Source organism: Balaenoptera borealis, assembly GCF_965194805.1.
Source record: "Balaenoptera borealis genome assembly, chromosome: 6".
NCBI lineage: Eukaryota > Metazoa > Chordata > Mammalia > Artiodactyla > Balaenopteridae > Balaenoptera > Balaenoptera borealis.
The window spans coordinates 17,682,602-17,697,909 of record NC_138863.1 but is presented as its reverse complement, the minus strand read 5'-3'; positions in this window follow the sequence as shown (position 1 = coordinate 17,697,909).

Below are 15,308 nucleotides of genomic sequence, written 5' to 3'. Positions count from 1 at the left end.
TTCTTGGAAGACCTAACAGAGCAGGGTGGCACCTTCACCATTTGGTTTCCTGCTACCCAAAGGGATATGGCAATTCACGGAGTCCAGAATGGCGGCTTGGTAGGATGCTTGGACTAGAAAGTGATGGCGCTGGTCTGTCCTGCCCCCGTGAAGACCACGTTGCTCACCACACTTACCGGAAACAAGGATCCGGGACTAGGGTAGGGAGAGGGACCGCCCCCTCTAGGTGTAAGCATGGAAATGAAAAGGCTGGCAAGTTTCCACCAGAGAGAGAGAGACAAAACAATTTGAAATCATCTATAGCTATTGAAATACCCAAGAAATACATTTGTTTCTTGCATCATTTTAAAGTTATTTAGTTCCCAAATGCCACTCCACTGAGCCTTTTCTGACCCGGCTGCCGCTCCCCCACTCTCTTGGCAGAACTTTCATGTTCCAAGTCCTGGAACACTGGCTCTTCCTTTGCGGGACTGACCTCCACCTTGAGAGGAGTAGCCAGGCCCTAGGGTCCTTGTGGGGAGCTGGGCTGGGGTACAGGATGTCCTGCGGTTGGGTTAGTGAACCTGATGGGCGGCCTGTAGCCTTTCACTGTCTTTGTACACATCTCCAGGTCTTGCTTTCCCATTCCTCCCTTTACACTGTTTCCCCCCTCTAGAGTCCTGGCAACTGTCATGTCTACATATTAACTTCAGAAAAATGTTGAAAAGGCATCACTCTTGGAGGCAGCGCTCCAGCTCCCCTGCTTCCTCCCAGCCCTGCTTCTGCTTCCTCTGACTTATGTTACAGTCATTAGTTGCTTGTCCAATTCCCCACCCTCTGGCTCAGCTGCCTCTCAGCATGCCCCCAACCCCATCCCTCCCCACGATGTGTTCTGTGGTCCTGTCTGTCTACCCCATTAGATTGTTAGCATCTTGAGCAAAGTGGCTGTGCCTTTTAGCTACGTGGTCTTGGCACCTGCAGACACAGTGAAGTGTACCTAGCAGGCATTCAGGAAGCGCTTGTTGCAGGGGGTTGCACATATGGTTCACATTTTCCAGGAATGTCTGTTTATTCTGATTATCTGCCAGCCAAGTGTCCTCTTGGGTGGAGAAAGGGAAATGGACTAAAAGATATGGTTCAAGGAGTAGTCAATAGCCTGCTCATAATTACTAGTGGGAATGGAATAAGCGTAAACTTTCTTGCATAACTAATCAATATCTTAATATATCTCCATTAGTGAGGGTGTATTTTATGTTATTGATATTAAATATCTACCTATTGTGTCAAAAAGGTTTCAGGGTAATTGTTATTGATGGTTAAAATCTTGTCGGCTGCTGAATGTAGACTTCTTTTTAAATGGATGATGATTGGCTGAGATTTATTTTTCTTGTATTGCTATAAGCCAGATTCTCCATTAAGCTATAAAATATTATGATACACTTGAAGCAATGTAATGTGATCCAAACACGCAGTTATAACTCATTTCATTATTAGTCACATGTGCCCAGACATGAGCGTAACAGTTAACTAGTCCTGGGATAAGTGTGGTCCTTAGGAATATTTTTTAACAACCCAATTGCATCAATGCCAGTTATAGTTTAATTATCTAGTGGTTATAATCACACGCTTAATGATAACTGGGCAGTGGAATGACTCGCTGACATGGATTTTTGAGGCAGAATCTCTGTTTTAGTTCTAAATTTAAAAATCCAATCTCGAGAACAGTGTGATATCTGCCGTCATTTGGTAGATTTCAGTTGTTAGATGAGGCTCCAGGCTCTGTGGTTGGTAGTACCTGAGTTGTAGCCATTTAGAGATGGATTTCTCAGCAGTCCAAATATTCTGTGCTCTTCTCATATTTCCCTGAACTACCTCAGAGGTATGACACCACAGGACCCAGGCTGCCACATGTAGTTCAGAAATCCTTTTACTTTAGGCACTTACCACTTCTTCCATGGAATGCTGCTGTGGTAAATTGCATGAATAGCCCCAATTCTTCACCCTCCCAATGGCCACATCCTTTACAACCTGACTTGGCAGTTCCTGCCACTACAGAGGAGTGATATTTCCCTGCCTTTGACTTCGGGTATGGCCATGTGACTTGCATTGGTCATTGAGATGTTAGAAGGTCACATGACTGCCCTTCACTTCCCGGACCTTGCCCATCTCGAGTTCCAGCTGTGCTAAATTCTCTGAGTTCCCAGAATGCATCATGCACTCTTGCATTAAATAGTCCTTAGTTCTAAAATATTCTCTCTTGCATAGACACCCCACCATAGCCCTAGGGGTCCTTCTCTTTCTGGGCAAGACGGACTCATTCTTCAGTCAACAGTCAAGAATCATCTTCTCCAGGGAGTTCCCTGCCCTCCCACCTCCCATGTTCCCCACCATCCTTCAGGGCAACCCTCTCTTGCTGCACTTGTTGCCTTGTCTTCTAATTGTTGGCTTCTTTTCCCTATGAGTCCCTGGAGGACAGGGGCATATTCCTCTCTTTGTATTCCCAGCGCCCAGCACGCTTCTTGTCTCATAAGAGGCAAACGAGCCAGTTTCATCCTTTTTCCCTTTGGTCGTCACCTGTTTCATTCCAAAATAGGGTTTGAGTCATACTAAAGAAATTGAAAATGCAGGATAAAGATTTAGTAGATGAAGAAATTGGGAGGGAAAGGAAATAAGGGAAAGAACAGAAGACAAAACGAAGATTTAGGTTGGAGTCCTCAAAGGCCAGGAGGTCCTGTATAGTTGTTATATTTCACCCTCTAATCTAAGTTGTTATACTGAACTCTAAGCGTCCAAGTAGCCAAAGCAAATAGGAAGATAGAAATAGTTATTAATGTTCACAGTTTTAGATATTTCACAAAAGAAAATGTATGAATGGCTGATAAGCACGCTGAAAGATACTGAACATCATTAGTCATCAGGGAAATGCAAATCCAAACCACAGTAAGATATCACATCCTACCCACTAGATGGATTTATGTTTTTAATTGAAGCATAGTTGATTTACAATATTGTGTTAGTTTCTGGTGTATGGTGAAGTGATATATACATATATGTGTGTGTGTGTGTATATATATATATATATATATATATATATATAATTTTCATATTCTTTTCCATTATAGTTTATTACAAGATATTATATATAGTTCCCTATGCTCTACAGTAGGACCTTGTTGTTTATTTTTTATGTAGTAGTTTGTATCTGCTCATCCCAAACTCCTAATTTATCCCTCCCCTCCCCACCCCACCCCCTGCCACTAGATTGATTTAAACTAAAAAGACAATATCAAGTGCTAGTGAGGATGTAAGGAAACTGGAACTCTAATATATTGCTGTCAAAAATTCTGGCAGTTTCTTACAAAGTTAAGTATTCACTACCTTATGACCTAGCAACCCCACTAAGTATTTGGCTGAGAGACTTGTACCTGACTTGTACATAAAAGACTTGTACATGAATGATAGCAGCAACCTTTTTCATAATGGCTAAGAATTGGAAACAACTTAATTGTTTGTCAGTGGTGGGTGAATGGATAAACAAATTGTGGTATATTCATACAGTGAAATACTATTCAGTAATAAACGTGAACAAATTGCTGATGTCTGCCACAACCTGGGTATGTTTCAGGGACATTATATTGAGAGATAGAAACCAGATAAAAAGAATATATGTCTCTCTCTCTGTCCTTTGGGACATATGTGTGTGTGTATATCATATTTAATATATAATCATATGTAATCATATATATAAAGGATATCATATATATAAAATATGATTTCATTTATATGAAGTTCTAGAACAGGTAAATTTAATCTATGATGATAGAAATCAGATCAGTGGGTCCCTAGAATGGGTTTAGAGTGTGGAGAATTTACTTTTGCAATGGGACATGAGAGAATTTCTGGTGTGATGGTAATGTGCTAAGCCAGGGATCAGCAAACTTCTTCTGCTAAGAGTCAACTAGTAAATATTTTAGGCTTTTCCCATCATATGGTCTGGGTTGTAACTACTCAGCTTGGCCATTGTAGCACAAAAGCAGCCATAGATAATACGTAAATGAATGAGCATGGCTGTGTTCCAGTAAAGTTTTATTTGTGGACATTGAAATCTGAATTTCATATGTATTTCGCATGTCAAGAAATATTATTCTTAAAAAAATTTTTTTTTAACCATGTGAAAATATAAAAACCATTGTTAGCTTGCTAGCTATGCAAAAACAGGCAGCAGGCCAGATTTGGCCCACTGGTCATAGTTTTCCAAATCCGGTTCTAAATCGCAATTGGTGTGGTGGTTACATGGATATATCCAAGTGTGAAACTCATCACACTACCCTTTAAATCTTTGCCTTTATTTTATACTTAATTTTCAGTATAATGTAAATTATATTTAAGAAAAGCTTCACAGTTTCCATAAGATAAAAAGATGTATCTCTCCGTCAGTTGAAACTCAGCTTTTCAGGAAAGAAATTTCTCCTCTGGGTTCTAAATAAGGTGACAGGTAGGTGGTTACTATGTGGCCTCTGGTCGGCTGGCTCTTGCCAGCAGATAGGTTTTGCTTGGCTTACAGAGTGTTAAAAACACATACTTGACTTTTGACTAGCCCTTGCCAGGCAACACTCTCCAGTTCCATAGACCCCACTATTCCCTGAGGTCTTCACTGGGCCCCTTTGCCTTCCTTTACTTTCAACTTCTTATTACTCTTATGTTTAAAATTGTTTCCCCTATAAGCAGTATATATTTGGATCTCTTACTCATTTTTATTCCTTTGTATTGTTACGTATGTTTCAGCATCTTTAGATCATTTGTAGAATAAAACGTGAGGATAGGGATCTTGTCTGTTTTGCTCACCACTGTTTCCCCAGAGCCTGGCATAGTGTCTGCATAGTAGGACCTGAGTGAATGAGTAAGTCCACAGATAAATAAATGTCCTTCAGGCAACCCTCCTGATGCTCATCCTTTCAAGGAAGATTTGATAAGAATTGAGAAGCAATGAGTCTGAGATTCTATTTTCTGGCAGGAAATTAGCATGATAAAATAATTAGTCATGGACTTCCCTGCTGGCGCAGTGGTTAAGAATCCGCCTGCCAATGCAGGGGACACGGGTTCAAGCCCTGGTCCAGGAAGATCCCACATGCCACAGAGCAACTAAGCCTGTGCGCCACAACTACTGAGCCTGCGCTCTGAAGCCCGCGAGCCGCAACTCCTGAGCCCTCATGCCACAACTGCTGAAGCCCGCACGCCTGGATCCAGTGCTCCGCAACAGGAGAAGCCACCGGAATGAGAAGCCTGCGCACTGCAATGAAGAGTAGCCCCCACTCACCGCAACTAGAGGAAGCTGGTACACAGCAACAAAGGCCCAACACAGGCAAAAAAAAAAAAAAAAAAAAAAAAAAAATTAGTCATACTCTTCCTGGGTGTGGATGATGGAAAGCATAGACAGTAGTATGTGCGGTTCCCATGTGACTACTTAAGTTTAAATTAACTCAAAACAAAATTTAAAAATTGAGTTCCTCAGTTTCACCAGCCGCATTTCAACTGCTCAGCACCACATGTGGCTAGTGGCTCCTCTATGAGATGGCACAGACAGAGAAGATTTACATCATCACAGAAACTTCTACTGGACAGTAGTTGTCCAGAATCTAGACATGTGTCTATGTGTCCATGACCTAAACACATGCCATTTTTCTGAAAAACTACAGAGAACAACAACAACAAAATACACAAATAATTTTTATAACTTCAATACCGGATATGAGTATATGATAAGGATTGGAAAACTATGGCCCCAAATCCAGCCTGTTTTTGTAAATAAAGTTTTATTGGGACACAACCATGCTCATTTGTTTACATATTATCTGGCTGCTTTTGAAATGCAGTATCAGAATTGAGTTGTGACAGAGACAATATAACCCACAAAGCCTAGCATATTTACTAGTTGGTCCTTTACAGAAAAAAATTGCTGGCTTCTGATATATAGCATGAGATTGATTTATATTTATGGTGTTTATATTTGTTTTAAGTGTCTTTTGGCGTAAACTCTATCTGTATAGTGAAAAGCAAGTGGAAGAAAATAAAATTCTTATTTTCAACCCAGAGATATTCATTGTTAACCTGATGGTGTATAACCTTCTGGTCTTTTTTTTTTTTTTTTTTCCCTACGCTTATATTTTTTAATGCTGTAAAATATGTACTGTGTAAAATGTTATGTTTTTCAAAATTGGGGTTACAGGGCACAAACTTTTTGAAATTTCTCCTCTACTTCCAATACTTTGCATTTTCTTTCTCAAGACGAAATAATTCTGTGATGTGATTTTTTAAATGGCTGTATTTTATTCTCTTATATGGTTCTATAATAATAATTTATTTAATCAATATCCTGTGGATAGGTATTTGGATTGCTGACAGTAATTTCTGAATGCTAAGTTTTCATTGTTTTATCTTTTCCAGGTATGTATCCTCTTTCACATTCTATAAGTGAGTAATTTTAAGTTCCTAAAAAACATTCTTTAAACCGTATTTCTTTAATTGTAAAAATCCAGCCAAACCAGTATCTTTGAATCACTCCTAAATAAGATTCGAAATTCAGCACAGTTTTACTTTCTCCTCCCTTTCTTCTCCAAATGTGCTTATGTTATCTGAGTTTTAAATCCCAATAATTGTAATCCAGTGTTTTTACATTATATAGTTTTGCATTCAAGGATAAAATTTGACCTTTGTATTTAGCTTATAAGCAGATTTACAGTTACTTAGATTTATCTCTATGGTTAATTTATTTCAGTGTGCATCATCGGTTCTTTTATATCTTGGCTTCCTCATTCTTAAAATCTTAATTTTGTTTAATCACTCGGTTGATTTAATTACATGAAGTAACTTTCTTTAGAGGAAAGATAGGTGAGTAATAAATATATATATAGATTCTTTGTGTATGAGAATAATTTTCTGTTATATTTACACAAAAAAGGCAAATGGGCTTTTCCCTTTAGAACTTTATAGATCCGATTTAATTATTTTTCAGCTAGAGTTACAGAAGGGAAGTCTGAGGTGACTCAATTATTTTTTCTTTTATAGGCAACCTATTGTTTCCTATTTGAATGTTTGAAGGATGTTTTCTTCATTCATATACTTTTCTTCATTCATATATTCATAAGTGAAAGATCCCTTTTCATTGATTTTTTTTCTAGTTCATGATGAATCCTTTCAAATGGAGGATAGCATATCTATATTTCTTCAGCCTAAGGTAGTTTCCTTTATCTTTTATTATTGCTTTTGTGTTACTTATTCTAGTATTTTCTTCAGAAACACTACCTCTATTTTTTACTTTTCATTCTTTATTTTTCCTGTTCCATTTTTTCTTTTATATTAACTCTCATTGTTTTCCCCTCTGTTCCACTGCATTTTGACAAAGCATTTCAAGTTAATCCTGCTATTCATTGACCTGACTTTAAATTTTATTATTTCTGCTCTTTATCACTATCATTGTGAGTGTATTATTGTTTTTGTTTTCCTGCAGTTTTTCCTTATCTTACCATCTTTCTCTTCATATCATTCTGCTGTCTTCTTTGCATGTTGTCTTTCTAACAGAGGCATTACCTTGTATCCTTTTGAGTTTCATCTTTTCTTTTCTTCTCTGTCCCTAGACAAAATATTTTCAGAAGTACACTCCATCTTTTAGTCTTCAAGATGCTTTCCCCTTTTTCTCGTTTGGCTACATTTGCCCATAGACCTTACGATACGTATTGTCCTTCCTCTTTGAATGAGGCAAGATCTATATAGACTCAGAGTTTGCCAAATGGCGGTCTTATCACTTTACCTGCCCTTGGCCCTTTTCTCTGTCCACTTGGTAGATAGTTAATGCTCCTCATTTCTTCCATTTCTTCAGAGAGGGGCATACTGAAGGGTACAACTCTAGCGCAAATCCCCTTATCCAGTAGGCATCTCAGCTCCGGAGATTCTGAGTTCATTGCTCAGCTCATTGGTACTTTTAAACAATGGAATGCACAGAGAAAACTACAATTCCCAGAATGCCCCATGAGGGTTCCTCTTGTCTCTGCCTTCTCCAACCACAAAGCACTAGTTCCCTGTGGAAACTACACTTCCCAGGATGCAACGCTCCACAGGTGTCTCTTCTGTATTATTTTTTGGGAAGGGGAGAGTATAGAAAGTCACTTTTTTTGAGGAGGATATAGAAAGCCAGTGTTTCTGAAGGGAATATAGAAAGTTGTGGGAAGGCTGCACTGTGGCTCCATGAAGCAGCAGCATCTGTACAGTTTTCCCGTTGATATGTACCCTTGATTTCCAGATTTGGGGTCAGGGGAGAAGTAAAAAGTATAGTCCTGTACCTTTTTTGTCAATTCCTCCCTTCTGATTCTCTAAAGCCTCTTGTTTCACAGAGGTGGATCCTGCGGATGGCGCAAAGTGAAATTTGGGTATCTAGTCTCGTTTAATACATAGTGGAGCTTCTTTCTGGATTCTGGAATTAGATTGACCTTCATGTTGGTTTTTGCTTTTGGGAATTTTGATGTTTCCCAGTGCCATTATAGTCTTTTAGTTGGAAGTTAGGAGAGGCTGCACTGGGTGGGTGATTACTAGCTCAATAGTATTTTCAGCTGAGTGCTTGACTTATTTCTTCTGAATTAGGATTTCTCAGGCGGCTACTTGTTTATCACTTGATCGCTTCTCCTTCCAACACCAGCAGTGCTATTGCTGAGATGCTCCATGATTTCAGCTTTCCTTTTAATGGGATACTGCCGACGCTTGCCACTCAACAGGCCATCCCTTTCTCTTCTCTCTGCACAGTTCAAACCACATTTGAAAAGAACATTCAAAAACAGGGTTATATAGTGATTTTGTCCAATCTACAGTTCTTGGTGAGAAAGCATGAAAGAAACCTCTGATAGCAAGTAAAAAAGTGAATCCTTTTCCTTGTGTGCTTCAGCTTGACAAAGGGATTACAAAGCTATTGTTGGACCACAGGCAGCTCAAAACTAAGAATTTTCTGTTTGTCCTGCTGAAGTTTTGAAGGGCTTTCTGAATCAAAAAGGTCAGTTTTGCCTCGAGGCCTTGCTATAATTACACAGTGTGGTGACATCTTGACTCAAGAGACCTGGGTGGGTATAACCAGTTTTGACCAAAGTGGGAGATCAGCAAAGGAGAAAAAAAAATGATGTGAAGGCTGAATTTAAGCTGCAGCCTCTACTTCATCACTGTGGAGCACTTACTAGGAAATAATTTCTGATTGAGAATTAATGTTGACATACAAATGCCAAGAGAGTGGTGCCAGTGAGGCTTGGTAGTTATGGGAACATATATCATTAATGAGAAGTGTAAAGTTATTCATAGATACGTACACACAGCACTGCTTACTAAAAAGCCTGAATGGTGCCATGGTACTTTATTTCAAAGTTGGCAAGGTAGGTCTAATCAGTGGATCGCTCTCTGTTTTTACTTTACCCACGGGTTTTTATTTTGTGGTTATGACAGAAACAGCGAGGGATTAAATTTGAGTTTCACTCCAGCTCACGTCATCTCTCTGAGCCTTTTCTGCTCATCTGTAGAGAAAGGAGACCTCGATGGCTCCTTCCAGCTGACATTGTCTGATTCCCTGTAAAATGCAGTTTGGACACACAAGGTGGCTTTTTCACGAGGTGGAAAGGCTTGCTGTTGTGTGGTCCACCATGTTAAATAACCCACGAGCAGCAGGGATCTAGAATTATTTGCTGTGCTTGTTCTCTGGGGCACGCTAATGAGCTCTGGCACACTGGAGCTGTTGAATCTTTCAGGCAAGTCCTGTTCCCCCTGTAATATGTTCTGAGATAGCACATTACAGAAATGAAGATGTATTTTCATGGACTTTACGCTATAAAATATTTATGCCCTGGCTTTGGTTATAGAAAGTATTTTGCAGTGTAGGTCATCTTCTCAGAAAAATGTTCCACTATGAGAACAGCTTCTAGAGGCCCTGTGAATCCTTAGGGCAGGTGCGTCAGATGGCCCTACAGAACCAGACACTGTCAGGGCAAATGCCTGAATATAAATGGATCATGCATGACTTAACCCTAAAAGAAGATTTGGCGTGAATAGAATTTCCAAGATGTATAATTAACTCTTTTATATTAATGAGAAATATAACCTCCAACGATGTTAGCTGTCTCAGGGTACAGTCTACTAAAATTTAACTCTTTCCTTCCTCCACGTGGAGGGCTGTTCCACTGTTCGGATCTGTCAAGGTGCACAGGGGAAGTAATGATCAGACCTGCTGCTCCCTCTGTCTTGTTGTTCCTCTCCCTTCTCTGTGTGCTTTTCTGGGACAGTTGATGTCATAACTATTATTGGGTCTCTACACTCACATTCCGGCCATGCTGCAGGAGGTCTGCAAAAATGTATAACATGATTTCTGCCCACAGAAGACTGATCATTCAGTTGGAGAGTTGACCTGTCCTAAAGAAAGAAACAAAACAGCATACAATGAGATGTGTTGTGTGCAATATGATTGGATACTAATTTATATGATGTTGATAATGAGTATGATTGTGATGACAAAGAGTAAGAATTAAGGCCAGGCTGGGGAAGTTAAGGAAAGATTTTTGGGCAGGTGGGATTTTAGCGGGCGTGTGAAAGATGGAAAGGTTTGGGGCAAGTAGGAAAAGGGAAGAACTTATGTGACTAACTGGGGGAGATTTACTGGCTGCTAGAAGTAGAAGAAATGCAGCCATGCCAGCCAGGATAGACTAGGTAATGCTGCAGTAACAAACATGCCCAATTCTTAGTGGCAAATCACACATGTGTGTTCAACTTCAAGGGGGAAGTACATTTCTCCTGTGCATCTGGAAGGAGGAGAATAGGCAGTGTCCGTGAGCAGCTCTGAGAACACCAACCGCATGCTGAGGATGAGAGAGGCCGTGGAGAGCAGTGAATAGCACAAGGACATTGCAGACATGTGCCTAGATTCGAAAGTTCTATCACTGACCAGCTGGGTGACCTTTGGCAAGAGACTGTGTCTACAGAATGAGATGAATTTTTCTGATCTAGCCAGGTTGTTGTGACGACTACACGTGTGGGTTAAATATTGATTTATCTAGTTGTTACCTCCCCTTCTTGACAGCTTTCTATTTTCTGTTCTAATTCCACATGATGTCTACCGTACCTCTTGCTCTTGAGTCCGAAGAAATAAACCCGTAACCTTGCAATAAATTTCCATTCTTTGCTTAAGCTAGCCCAAGTGGATTTCAGCCAAGACCTCTGCTGGTCCATGGGGTGCCTTTGCAAAGTAGAAAAAGATACCTCCTCTTCAGTGGGGCTGCATGGGTTCATGGGCATTTAGTCATGTTATGTGAATTAAGAAAAGATCTCCAGTCCTTTTGATAGCCCTATGCCAGGATGTATGATTTGGTAGGAGAACATGGGCCAGATTTCAGCCCCACTTCTCTTTGGTGGATGCCTTTGTACAGTGAACAACTGGTACAACCATATGTGGTAGCCTTGGCTTTAGCTCCTTTTAACAGATTCCTGAGAAAGACAATAGTCCATTTATGGTCCAGCTTCCCTTCACAAGAGAAGAGAGAACTTTTAACCAGTGTGTCATCCATTCTTGGGAAGGTACACTGCACATAGATTCCCAATATATGAATTCCCAGGAAAATGACTAAGAAGCATTAGGCTCTGCCGATCTTAGAATATCCTCACTTATCTGCTATGTTTGGAATCAATAGTATAGTTATTTATAAGCAGTTCCCACTGATCTTAATGAGTTTAATGAATAAAGAATGAGCATAATAAGTGAGCTTAACTTCACCAAGAAATAATTTCTTATACAAAAGAAGTTTGATATTAAACTACCACCAAATATAATATAATTAAATCACATTAATTCTCTTAGGTATAATGCAATTGTGCGGTGCATAGATAAGAAGCTGAAAGCAAATTTCTGGTATGCCTTTGAGTAGAATTTGTGTAACTTTAAAAATAACGTGGGAAAACAAGGCCAATATTGAGAGGGTTTTCTAAGGTATAGGAGTTATTTTCATTTGCATTACTTCCTGGAGCAGTGTCTAATTTACTGGTCACGATTCATAGGATAAGGTTAGAGAGGTGAAGTTGGGAAAATATTGGCCTCAGCTTTCTCCTTGGTCTGTGGAGGGAGGAGAGGAAGGGGAGTGACACTTTTTGTGTGGACACAGGTCCACATGCCAAGTGGTGGCACCTTCTCTTTGGATGCACTGACCCTGTGAAAGCCTGAGAGTGTGGTAGGCTGAATAAGAGACCCCCCAAGATGTCTACATCCTAATCCCAAGAACCTGTGGATATGTTGCTTTACATGGCAAAAGGGACTTTGCAGATGTGATTAAGTCATGGCTTTTGAGATGGAGAGATTATCTTGGATCATGCAGTGGGGCCCAGTGTAGTCATAAAGGTCTTAAGAGGCGGAGGGTCAGAGTCAGAGAAGGAGATGTGACAACGGGAGAGGAGTTGGAGTGTTGTGGCCACAGATGGCGCAGCCTCTGGAAGTCAGAAGAAACGAGGAGAGGATTTTCCCCGGGACCCTTCAGAGGGAACCATACCTGCTGACACGTTGATTTTAGCTCAGTGAGAATCCTGTTCCACTTCTGACCCCCGGAACTATAAGAGGATACATTTGTGTTGTGTTAAACCACTGCGTTTCTGGTGATTTGTTACAGCAGCATAGGGAGCTGTTACAGGGAGCAAGGATGGGGCTTTCTGAGGACTCAGCTGTAGGGAGGGTGAGTGTGCAGACACAGTGTTCTTGGATCAGTTCAGTAGCCCAGGAGTCAGAATAAACTATGGCCTGTGGGTGAAGTCCAGCCTGCCCCTTGTTTTTGTACAGCCCTGAGCTAAGAATTGTTCATACATTTTTTAACGGTTGAAAAAAATTAAAGAAAAATCATATTTTTGTGACGTGAAAATGACATTAAATTCAAAATTCAGTGTCTGTAAACGAAGTCTTAGTGGAACACAGCCGTGCTCATTCACGTTCGTATTGTCTGTGGCTGCTTTCACTCTGCAGGGGCAGAGTTGAGTAATTGTGACAGAGACCGGATGGCCCGTAAAGCTTAAAATATTTATTATCTGGGTTTTTTCAGAAAAGGTTTGCTGATCTCTGTACTAGAGTCAGGACATCAGCTTCGAGCTTGGGATCTTAACTGTTTTTCCGTTAAGAGACTGAGTTCCTCCTCGCCCCTCACTGCCCACCGATTTGCTTGGGCAAATCCTACCCTTTACTTAATGCCTCTCTGACTCAAAGTCTACCTCCTCTATGGGGCCTGATTGCCATGTGGAGAGCGTACCGTGTTCCATACACTGCGATACATGTTGGACACGCAAAGGGGACTAGGGTGTGATTTGTTCCCTCAAAGACTATACACCCACACAACAGAATCAACAAGAAACTCTATTGTGTATCAAATGCATTCAACCACTGTGAACACTCCTAATTGTCATTTGAGGTGAATATTACTGGATCAGTTTTCCAGATGACAAAGTGAGTCTCAGAGATGCTAAATAATTACCCATAGTTAGTTAAGCAATTCTATTTAATGCCTAAAGCCAGTCTCTTTCTACAATATCAGTGGTGTTCCCAGAGTCTCCTGGTTCTGTCCCCATTCCTCCCACCTGCTCCCATCAGCTGAAAGCTGTTGTGCCCTCTTCTCTCCATAACTCAAAATCTGTACCTGTTTATGGAATTCACAGTTTCCAGGCATCTAGTAGATTTTGGGAAGGCCCCTCAGAGTTTTGTTATCAAAAAGTCCCAAGAGCCAACAAATTAGGAGATTGAGAGCAAATATTAGATTAAAACTTAAAACTGTAGGCATGGTGGCCCCCAGCGTTACTGGGCGAGGCACTGGGCAATGGGGCAGATACATTTTTGCTCATGTGCCTTGAGTCCTGCAAGGCAGAGATGTGCCCACTATTTTGACTTTCTTCTTAGATCTCCTTTGGTGTTAGACCCTTGAGTGACCATCTGTGTATCTAGTGTAGAGAGGGCAGGGAACTATATATTGGTTGTTTTGGTTCCTCTCCAGGCCTAGGTGGTAACATCAAATACTGGCCACCTTCTTATGCCCAAGTATGGAGCCAGAAAGGGCAAAGGACTAAGGGTTAGTTCAGGTACCATGAAAGAAAATCAGTTTTTTGACTTATTTTTGACCCAAGTGCTTCGCCTACCCTTTCTCATAGGGTTTTGGTGATCAATTAATGAAAGTGTGCATGTGAACTATTTTTATGTCAGAAAATGTTTTACCAGAAAGATTATACCAAACAGCAGGGAGTATTCTTATTTTCAACAAAATTTATTTTGTACTTTGTGTTCTTAGCTCTGTTCCATGGATTCCTAGAGGACTATTAAGAGGCATTGGCAGGTACTACAAATTCTCTTTCTTATTATTAGCGTCTTTGTTTTCCTTGTGTGGCAGAAAAATTATATTTTATGTCGCTTTGACCCAACTTCACTGCTGTCCACTGTGGTTCATACGTTTATGAAATGTAATCTAGTAAAGGGAAAAAGCAGACATTTTTCTTCCTGGAAGGTCCCTTAGGTTTGTCACATTGCTCTGAGCGACGGTGGTAGAATTTCCAAATTCCTATCAGTGAGGGCCAGCTTATTCTTGGTGGGAGGAGGGAGACTAGAGGGAGGAAACCTTGGTTTATATATAAAAATATATAAGAAAAGAGACAAAACATAGAATACTAATTCTGGAGGTCTTTCAGTACAGCCCTGCTAATTTGTGCTTGAGTGGAGTATCAGAAGGATTGTGTGTAGGGAGATTGCTTTAGTAACCCAGATTCGAATCCCAACAAATAAGGTCGTCCACCCAAAGCAGTGGTGTTGGGCTTGGCCCAGCAACTGAGGCATATAAAAATAGTTACGGGGAAGTTTTAAAGAAGAAAACAGATGTAGTTTTGAAATTGGGATGGGATCTATTTTGCCAGTGACTGTTTATATGGGTGTAGTCAAATCAGACATGCTTGAAAGATTTGCTTTTTATAATTCACCACAACTTTTTACAAATGGCAGGGTTGCACCAGTATGGGCATGGCTTGCTTTAAGAAAATCCAGTATTTATAACCGCACAAATTTATAAACAGATGAATTAGGGGATGGGTATTTCCATTGTAAAAGGATTCACTTATGGGGTTCTCTTCCAGGATATTTAAAATATGACTTGATTTACAAATATGGTTTGACGATGTGTTTTCAGAAATGCATCTGAGAAAAGTATGAACACACACACACGCTCTCTACTGGGTGTAGAGTCTTCATTAAAGTAGGTAGATGGCACCTTATGTCTCAAGATGACTATACCTGCTGCAGGCTTGTT